This window comes from Pantherophis guttatus, chromosome 3 (genome assembly GCF_059756535.1).
Source record: "Pantherophis guttatus breed Tessera chromosome 3, ASM5975653v1, whole genome shotgun sequence".
Taxonomy (NCBI): domain Eukaryota; kingdom Metazoa; phylum Chordata; class Lepidosauria; order Squamata; family Colubridae; genus Pantherophis; species Pantherophis guttatus.
In genome coordinates this window covers 160,933,568-160,944,703 of record NC_142065.1, presented here as the reverse complement: position 1 = coordinate 160,944,703, position 11,136 = coordinate 160,933,568, and the positions used below count along the sequence as shown (strand labels likewise).

Here is an 11,136-nt window from a genome sequence, read left to right as displayed (position 1 = left end):
AACATGAACTGATGGTATTAGACAAATAATTCACTGACTCTGTTGGGATATAGAACTGTCTCTTATAAAGGTCTGCATATTACCAGGCCTTTTAATTCCTTTTTTAAAAAATTGAAACAATTTTATCATTTATTTTTCACACAGCTTCAGTGCCAAAAAAGACTAGTTTGATTATGTTTAAAACCCAAATAGTAACAATGCATATGAACTTTCTAAAGCTGACAACCTCTCCTGCAATCAGAATGCTATTTATGGTGATTAATACACCAGGTTCTTTAATGTATTCCTAGCTAACCGTAATTGTGTTTTGAAAAAACACAGGATAGTATCCCAATCCATCCCCACTCCCCAAGGGCAGGGATGAAACGTTCCCGGTTCGGACCGGATCACCCGATCTGGTAGTGATGGCGGTGGGTGGTTCATTTAACCGGTAGCAAAAATCCCTGCGTCGTCCCCCACTCACACACACCATGCCCAGCTGAGCTGCACGATCATCAGAGTAGGTTTTTTTTTTACTTTTAAAAGCATTTTTTCTACAACCTCTTCCGAAGAAAAAATGTTTTTAAAAGTTAAAAAAAAAAAGCCTCTGATGATTGTGCAGCTCAGCTGGGATCGTCAGAGGCTTTTCAAAGCATTTTTTTCTGCAACCTCTTTGCCGAAGAGGTGGTAAACTCCCAGTTGAGTTGCCTGATCATCAGAGAGGCTTTTCAAAGCATTTTTTAAAAAGCCTCTCTGACGATCCCAGCTGAGTTGCCTGATCGGCAGAGAGGTATTTTTTTTTTTATTGCAAAAGTTTTACAATTACATTTTCACCCCTTTTTTTTTCCACCCCCCCCTCCCCAAACTTCCCATCCTCCCTAACCCTCCCTAACCCTCCCCCCCCAGACTTCCCTATTATATACTCATAACTAATAACACTGATATATAAGCTTGAACCCATCCCTCCCCCTGTATAATTTTTCCTCTTTGTCTCTTTACATTAAAATATTTCTAATACATTATTTTCAAATAAAAGCTATTTGATACTTTCTAGTTTGGTATTTGTTCTGAACATATTCTATCCACCTTTTCCATTCCCATTCATAAGTCTCTTGTGAACAATCTTTTAAATATGCTGAAATCTTCGCCATCTCTGCAAAACTAGCCATCTTCAAAGTCCATTCCTCGATAGTGGGCAAAGCTTCATTCTTCCAGTATTTACCTATCAACAATCTTGCTGCTGTTATCATATACAATATCAGTTTTGTTTCACCCCGTGTAAAACCCTTAACTATACCCAATAAAAACAACGCGCAACTCCTCTGGCAGAGAGGTATTTTTTAAAAAGCCTATTCTGCCCCAGCTACGGGTCCCAAGAAGTGTAGCACACACACACAGCTCCAAAAACTCAATTTAATACAAACATACTCCTTTCAAAATGCAGGCTTTAACCACAAATGTCCTTATCAGCCTGCTATGAATTACAGAGATTAAACAAAGTCCGACAAGGGTTGGCAATCAGACCAGAAACCAAGTTGTAACAAAAACTCACTCTCAAATTGCTCTGTGTAGGACCAAAACATTGTTTCCAGCAACATTTGCTCTCTGTGTGCGAATTTAAATAGGCTAAGGGAGTGGCCAATTAACCCCAAGCCTTACTCTCGAGAAGACCTCCTCCTGAGTAGCTACTCCTGCCTTTTGGCAGCCCTGTGTGCCGGAGCATTGAGAAGAGGCTCCTCCACTTCACTCTCTTCACTTGAAGGAGCCTTTGGAGGTTCTGAAGGCCCTGGCTGAGTCTCTGCCTTTGGTAACACATCCTCTTCAGCCTCCTTGCTGTCCGACTCGAGCGCCGGCTGCACAGGCATATATATGTAAAACATATATATATGTGAATTTTGTACATATAGGATTTGTTTAAATATTTCAGATAATGAGGATTTAGAAAAAGTCTAAAGAGTATACAGGATAGTTTAGTAATTATTACATGCTATAGGTTTGTGAGATTTTTTGAGATACTCACAAAGTATCTGCTAATCGTCATAACAAAAAAGCAGACAACTTCTTCGGAGATGAATTTGAACAAAGTTATTCATTAAAAATTGTTATTTTCTAATAGTATTGATGCATACCAATAATGGTTTCACACTGCCTAGAGACTGGTGCTATTTCGTTGAACCAAATATCTTATTATGCACTTTTATTGCTGCAGTGAAAATCTAGCTAGATCTTCATTAACAGTTATACACTAAGCAATGACACATGAGAACCAGTGAACCACAATATCTTTGAGAAATGAGTTATTTACAAATTTATAAGGACTAATAAACAATTGTGTCCATAAACATTAATAAGATGAGATGAGATGAAATAAATTAAATCTACCCCTCTTCCCCCACACACGTTAATTATTTAAGTAAGATGAGAACTTCATGACATTATGTGTAAGATTATTGTTAGAATTATTATTATGGTCATGCAATAGTACAGTAAGATACAAGCTGACTTACATCTTGCCAGTTTGAATTTCATCCTGGAATCCAAATTGAGGAATTACCACCAGTCATGTCCTAAGCTGTATTGTTTCTGTGTTTCCAAAGTCACAGAGACATTTCTTTCTCTTGGCATAAGGAATTTCAAGGACAGCTAAAGTGAGGGCATGACATTATGTCACTGTAAAGGCTCTCTAATATTTAGATGCCTCAATTTTAGTTAGGTATGCCATATACCATATATACCGAAGGAGCCATGGTGGCTCAGTGATTAGAATGAACTACTGCAGGCTACTTCTGCTAGCTGCTGGCTGCCAGCAGTTCGAGCCTTACTAGCTCAAGGTTGACTCATCCTTCCATCCTTCCAAATGAAGACCCAGATTGTTGGGGGCAATATGTTGACTATGTAAAAACATAGCTTAGAGTGGGCTGGAAAGCACTGTGAAGTGGTATATAAGTCTAAATGCTATTGCTATTGCTAAAGTTATAATGAATCACAGTGGATTACCAATGACAGTGGACTGATAGTAACTAAAATAGTGTGGGATGTGTGAAAGGCTGTAGAGGTAAGGAGAAAAATACAAGAGGACACTAGCCGATCTAACTTGCTGCATCCCAGACACTTGCATCTTATTTTATATTAGCTTGAACAGTGCTAGTGACTACCTTTAAAACTGATTTGTGTTTTGATTTGCAATGCAGTATGCTCATCATCTCACACACCCAATCCCCTCTTACCTCCATTTTGTTCCCATACTTATCAGTCTCAATCTTGTCTGGAGCTACTTAGGTGAGAAAACAGGATATTTTATTGCTCCTAAGCTATATTCCTTTAATAATTGTTTTCCGTTAATAGAATCAAATCAGCTTGTTCCGGAGCTCGGAGCAATGAAGTATTTCCTCCATCCAGTTGTTGAAGAGGGAAAACTGGAACAATCAAAGCCTCCCTCAGCATTTTTCATTATTTTTTGCCAACTGAGTAAATTGGATTGACCTTAAATTGGATTTTAGTATTTGGGTAGGTCATAAAGAAGTAACCCTGGCATCTGCTTCTCCTGTTCTTGGAACTCTTTTCAATGTGCAGTTTTTGAGGATATCCAGTGATATATGGGCAGATGCCTCTTTGACTTGTTATTAAATTTAACCAATTTGGGATTAATCTCATGGTTAAGGGAAGTAATCAGTACATCATGAAATGTGGGATATATTGTTACCATCTGCTTAAAAGAGGCAATTATAAGAACTTTTTTTGAAAAAAAAATATTCTCCCTTGACCCAGAAAACCTTAGTAATTATAGATCAGTCTCAAATAGTCCATTTTTGGAGAAGGTGATTGAGAAACAGGGTTCCATAGTTTCAAATCCTTTTGGAGAAAACTAATTATCTGGATGCATTACAATTAGCATTCATATGGGATATGTTACTGATACTGCTTTGATGGCTTTAATAGATGATCTACACTGAAAAGAGGTTGCTGTGAGAATGATTTTTGTTAGTTCTTTTGGACCTTTCGGTAGCTTTTTCTATTATTAATTATTGTATCCTTCTTAACCTTCTGATGAGTCTTTATCTTGGGATCCTTGCAATATCCTTCTCCCTGAGGACATATTAATAAATTTAAATAAATACATAAATACATACATACATACATAATAAATAAATGGTGTTTTTAGAGGACTATTGTTTAACATCTATGCCAAAGACCTATCATGTCCAAAAGGTTCTGCATTATACACAATGCTATTTAATATCTAGTTTAAACTACTGAAGTTAATTGTTTAGAACTTTGAAATTGGGCACTGCTGGTGCTGTTCCTATCATAATTTTTGTGTCTACTATTCCAAAATATCTTCAATATATCCAATTTTCAAATACTTTGTTCCATTCTATTTTTATCAATTTAAAGTGCTTTTCTTCTTGAATTATAATCTTTAATGTCCAATTTTTAAAGTCTTATTTTTTTAAGAATTCAAAAGAAAAGCATTTCCCAATAGGAAGGATTCTTTATAATTAATTCCAAAACCTTGTTTCAAATTTATCTGGACCTGCCGTCCATTTCTAAAATCAAGGTTTTAATCAAACTTTTGTTGTTGTTTTTTTAATGTTATCCCTTAAACTTGGATTTAAAATTTAGGATTGAAGGAAACATACCCAATGCTATAAAACCTTTTGATCTAAAGATTCTTAGAACTTAAAAAGAAATTTAAAAAACAGTTTCTAAAAGTGATTAGAAAAAAAAGAATATGTGAACTCTTCATCTTTAAGGACACTGACTATGAGTTGAGCAAGATAGCTATTCTGTCATCTACCAAAACTGTAAATCTATTGGAGATTGCTGTCTTGTGAGAGCAAGGAGTAATTGTATGGAGCATTTGACTTCAGTCTCAATTTCTTCCCCTTGTCCAGAGAGAAATTATGAAGAAACAGTTAACCCTGAGGAAATATTGGCTCAATCCAGTATGAGTGCTATGCCTACCACAGACCCAAATGTTGAAGAAGTTAGGAATCACCAGTATCAAGCATAGGCTGAACAGGTGAAGAAGCACTTTTTGATTTTATAAAGGGCATTATAGGCAGAAAGGTTAGTTACAGGGGTGAACTGTTACTAGTTCACTCCAGTTCGGGCAAACCAGTAGTGATAAAAACTATCAGTTCGGGCAAACTGGTAGTTAGCTACCGGTTAACCCGAACCAGTAGTTAAAAAAGCTACTGGTTTGATGGAACCAGTAGTTAAAAAAAGCTACCAGTTCATCCGAACCAGTATTTCTGACGATCAGCTGTGCTGCACAGTTTAGCTTCACTAGAAAGCAGGAAATCCTACTTTCTAGCAAAGCTAAATCATGCAGCACAGCTGTTCCACCCCCTCGCTGTTCTACTTACCTAGTGAAGTCTTCCTTTTCTGTGTGAAGTGCACATTTGGCACATACTGTGCATTCTCATGCAATGTGCTTTTGGCATGTGCTGTACAGTTGCACGCACAGAGTGCTTTTGGTGCGCACCACGCATCCACGGGCAGAGAACCAGTGGCAATCCAAGGAGCATTTCACCACTATCTTATTTATCAATTATTTATGCTAGATTGGAATCCATATCACAAAACTCCTACTCTATGAAGAAGGAGAACAGTTTATTCCACTACAGGAAATAAAAAAAAAATCTACCTACCGTATTTTTCGGAGAATAAGACGCACCTTTTTCACCCAAAAAAGAGGGTGAAAATCTGGGTACATCTTATACTCCAAATGTAGTCCCGCCCAGCCTCACAAATGGAGATTTCAGAAGCTGAAAAAAGCCTCTGAAAGGCTTTTATCTAAAATAATATGGCAAGCAACAAAAGAAGAATCAGTAAAGCTTCTAACCAAACTATGCTAAGAAATCTGGAGAATGACACAATAACCAACAGATCGGAAGAGGTTAATCTACATACCAATACCAAAGAAAGGAGATTGAACAGAGTACAGATAGTCCTTCATAATAAAAGCTTCTGAAAAAGCTTCAGAATAAAAGCCTCTGAAAGAAGCTTCAGAAAAAAAGCCTTTTTTTTTTTCTGAAGCTCTGTTTCGGAGGCTTTCAGAGGCACAAAAAAAGTTTTTTCTGAAACAGAGTTTCAGAAGTTTCAGAGGCAGAAAATAAAGCAAAAAAAAAAAAAAAAGCAAGGCACAGAGCTCACAACCAATGAACCCGTTGCTAAAATTCACCTCTGGGAACAGCTGATTGGGGGTATTCCGGGAAGCCGATCCACTCACCAATCAGTTTTTTTCTTATTTTCCTCCCCAAAAACTAAGGTGTGTTTTATACTCCGGTGCGTCTTATACTCCGAAAAATACAGTACCTGTGGATCAATTGGTGGAGCATCACACTTTCATCTAACCCTTTTGGCTTATTTTTCTTCTTAACTGAAATTAGTTGAGACTGATATCCCATTGAGTCAAGTAATCAAGTTAATCACAAATGAAGTTCAGAACTTCCAATGAAAAATAACAACAACAACGTGACTTTGAGAAGAACAGGATATGTTTCTGCAAACATAAGGAACTGCAGACACTCGATGCTGAATGTGCTCGATATAACCGATGCTGAAATTGTCGCATAATATTATATAAGCACTGACTTTAAAAAATGATTAAAAGTCAATTTTTCTTTGGAAAGAAAGAAAGAAAGAAAGAAAGAAAGAAAGAAAGAAAGAAAGAAAGAAAGAAAGAAAGAAAGAGAGTCGTTACTATCACTTTCTTCATAATATCTTCATATAGCACTGGACAGGCAGGGCAGTCTTTAAACATTCATGAATTGGTGGTCTTCTGGGACCAGACATAAGCACTGCATAGAAGAGGTAATGCATTCTGCAGAGAGGAAAATGCACCAGGATTTCATCCCGAGAGTGTGCAAGCTTGGTGGATCAGCTTTCAGATCATATTATTTCCTAGTCTTGGGATAAAATAAATATGTATTAAAGCTTGCGATTATATCCTGGGGAAGTAATAATGTTAACCAAACCCTTGACATACAAGCTCCCTGTATACTGCATTGTAGCTGCGTGACACACATTTCAATAACTTTGCTATCTGAACAAAGGTAATGAAAATGTCATAAAATGGGATGAAAGACTGGGAAAGTTTACTCAAGGCTGTGACCTTTCTTTCTTTTTCTCCAGTTGAAGTTGCTTTGTAGAAAGAAAGGGAAAGAAAACGATTTTTAGTCCTGAACAGCTGGGATTTCAGAAGTATGTATCTATCTCTCTGATGTGTGCATAATTTTTTTGATTCAATTATAGACTATTTCATATCTAGGTATATACATTTCAATCCTCAGCGGAGCTACCATTTAAGTAGCATATTTTTAAGATATTGATCCAAATTAATTCTGATTTGGCTAAATGTGCCAAAATTTGGTTTCCATCAAGCCATATTTCCTTTCCATTACATATATTTTGCTTCATGCTTACATCTACAACATGCATCTTTATGTCACGAGTAAAGAAATTTGTACTCAGTGATGTATTGTGATAAAGCTTCCGAGAGAGTTTTCAAGCATCTCTTGCTTCATTCACTAGCTATATGAATTTCCCTATAGACCAGGTAAAAGGCATTCTTGTCTGACCATAATATGGAGCATCTTAAAGTATTCATTACTGACAAATGATAAGAGCTGGGCTTTCCCCTGAGGCACTGACTAAGGAGTAAAACATTTTAGTGACCTTTTTACATTTTGAAGCAATAAAAGTTTGGTTTAAAACACTATTCCTCTGTAACCACCTCACAATGGGAATGCAGAATTGCAAATGAAAGCTAGTTAGAAATAACTCCCAAGGAAAGAATATTATAGAGTTTGCAAATGTGTTTCAGTCATTATAACATTATAAATGTTTAGGAAGAAAAAAAGAGGTGGGAGAAGGATGTGGTGAAGGCTGACATTTTATTTATTTATTTATTTATTTATTTATTTATTTATTTATTTATTTATTTATTTATTTATATGCCGCCTTTCTCCCTAGGGACTCAAGGCGGCTTACAAAATGACAACTTCAATACAAATCACAATACAATAACAAATTAAAATCAGTAACCCAATTAAAAAACGATTTAAAATTATACCAGTGTACCCCCAAACGGATCAGTTTAATTGGCGGAAGAGCCACGTCTTCAGCTCGCGACGGAAGGAAAGAAGGTCGGGGGCTGTCCTGAGCTCAGTGGGCAATCCATTCCAGAGGGTCGGGGCTCCCACAGAGAATGCCCTCCCCCTGGGGGTCGTCAGCCAACATTGTTTGGCCGACGGCACCCTGAGGAGGCCGACTCTGTGAGAGCGCACAGGACGATGGGAGAACGGCTGGAGATGGTCCTGCAAGTACCCGCCTAAGCCATGAAGGGCTTTATAGGTGAGCACCAGCACCTTGAAACGTATCCGGAGTGCCACCGGTAGCCAGTGCAGCTCACGCAGGAGAGGTGTTACACGGGAGTATCTAGACACCCCTGTAACTACCCGCGCGGCTGCATTTTGGACTAGCTGAAGCCTCCGGACACATCCCAAGGGCAGCCCCATGTAGAGGGTGTTACAGTAGTCCAACCTAGAGGTAACAAGGGCGTGAGTGACCATGGTGAGGGCATCCCGGTCTAGGAACGGGCGCAACTGGCGCACAAGACGGACCTGTGCGAAGGCCCCTCTGGTTTTCCCCCCTATTTAATATCAATGGCCTTGCAAGACTGGTGTCTTGACACAAAATAATGAGGAAAGAATGTTATTTATTCCAAACTAGAAAACAATAGATATGAATTAGTTAGTCCACCCATCAGAGATAAAGCCTCCTGGTTTTTGCTCAAGGTTTTGCACTGAGAATATTGCAAGAAAGGAAGTGAGGTGCTCCCATTTTCTAACCATGTTCTTTAGTATCTCTTTAGCAATGTTTATTGAGAAGAAAGGGATGGCATTTACAATATATTACATCTATCTATCTATCTATCTATCTATCTATCTATCTATCTATCTATCTATCATCTGCCTGCCTGCCTGCCTGCCTGCCTGCCTATCCTATCTATCTATCTATCTATCTATCTATCTATCTATCTATCTATCTATCTATCTATCTATCTATCTATCTCCTGCCTTTATTTATCTTTAAAAATAACTCAAGGCACGGAACAATACACAATAGTCCTTCCTCCTATTTTCTCCACAACAATCTTATAAGTTGAGTCAGGCTGAGACTGACTGTCTCAAAGTCACCCAGCTGGCTTTCATGCCTAAAGTGGGATCAGAATTCATGATCCCCTGGTTTCTAACCTGGTGCCTATTAAAAGAAACAGGTAGCTTCCATCCTGCTGATGTTCTGAAGAGCCTTGAAGACCTGGTTATTTGGTGAGAAGAAATAAAGTCCTTCTTTGAACTATGCAGGTTTATTTATTTTGCTCCCAATCAGTTTTTGCTCACTCTTTCCACCTTCACTCTCCCTTCTTGTCTATTGTTGTATTTTCCTTATTTGTGATTTCCCAGAGTCATTGGGAGTCCAGGTGGAATATGAATTTAACAAATAATTAGAATAATTTAATTTTAAAAAAGGAGAGGACGAAGGATGAAGTTCAAACTTTTTCTGATACACTGAAATGTTCAGATGGTTCATATATTCTAATAATAATAACAGCAATAAAAGTCTTTAACTGTTCTCACAAAAATAAAGGTTTTGTGTCTAATGAAAATAATTGAAAAGGAAGATCTATTCACAGGAGAGGAAGCAGGGAGTATTGTGGGGGGGGGGGGTTCCCATTCCTGCCATTGTTGTCAAAAAGTAGAAATTAACTGTAATGGTCTAAACTCTCATCTAAGCTCTCAGCTGCTAGCATACAGAAAGTTTTTTTGCAAATGTTTTTTCTACCCATTTCCCTTAGATTAATGAACAAGAAGGTTTGTGTTAAAAAAAGATCAAAGTACAAGAAAATTTTGATGAAACTTACATGAGTAGATCAAGGATTTTTTTAAAAAAATCACAAACCAAGAAGTTCAAGAAAACATAAAAAGAGAAAAAGAGAAATCTTTTTGACAGAAAAAGACTTTTGAGAAAATTCGAAGGCAGGTTGTGATAATGGATTAGTTCACTCCTTCTATGGCTGTACCTGAGATAAGAAAGGGATTAGGACATGATCTTCTCACCTATTAATGGTTCAGCCTGCCATTCCTTGGTTCATTATTCCACTGGTGGGGTACAGGCAGTCTGGTGGAACCTCCTGCCAGATGCTGAGAGACTTTTGATGACATAATACTTTTGTGACATGCATCCATCTCTGCCAATCAAGTGATATTCCCTCTACTACAACCTCAGCTAGTTTCTAATTAAAGTTAAAATTGATTCCTGGTTCTTGGGTTTATGAAACAAAATTCCCTTGGAATTATACTAATACCCTGTTTCCCCCAAAATAAGACATCCCCTGATAATAAACCCAATCGGGCCTTTGAGCACATGGCAATAAGGCCAAACGCTTATTTCAGGGTTCAAATAAATATAAGAAAGGGTCTTATTTTCAGGGAAAACACAGTAGTAATACTAACAATGCTGAGTGTACATGCATTCACACACAAATTGTATTGAGGTGGATGACCTCGCCTGTAAAAACAATCTCTTCTTACTTAAGACTTAGGAGAAATACAAAAACAGGTACAGAAGATAAAGCAGACATCAAATGGAAAATAGAAAAAACTATGGCAGCAGACAGGTCAACCAAAAAGCTAGCTTTGTACTCTAAAAAATTTGATCCAAGTCATTGAGTATAACTAAAAAGATATAACATATTCTATTTTTATAACATCTAGCTATAACTTAGTATTGCCCAGTCACTTTAGATGAAAGCACCAAAAAAAAAAAAAAACCCTTCCTCTGAAACAGAGCTATCTTAATAGAAAGATTCTGCAAAAGGTATAGATAAAAACTCTTGAGCAGCCCAATCATTTTTTTTCCCTGTTGCAGTCTATACTAAATGAAAATGGTGCACATGCACTCGCAACTTTATTTCAGATTCTACACTTGTATCTTCAAATTGACCTCATTCCACTGAAGACCGTAAATTAGGGTCATTACTGAGATGGAACAATACCTCTCAAAAGTGCTGCTTCATCATGTCACGAAGCTGAAAAGAGGATTGTGAAATATACACCTACATAATGAAGTATAGTGTGAAAGCAGCAT

At 37.4% G+C, this 11,136-nt stretch overlaps 1 long non-coding RNA gene across 1 annotated transcript; it reads right to left on the bottom strand.

Moving 5' to 3' along the window:
• Positions 1-3,256: 3,256 nt before the first annotated feature.
• LOC117672375 (uncharacterized) lies at positions 3,257-10,150 on the bottom strand. Its single transcript, XR_004593209.3, has 3 exons — positions 10,107-10,150; positions 6,689-6,893; positions 3,257-4,065 (listed from the first exon to the last, which is right to left on the bottom strand). It is a non-coding gene; the product is annotated as an uncharacterized LOC117672375 (long non-coding RNA).
• Between the last annotated feature and the right edge of the window lie 986 nt (positions 10,151-11,136).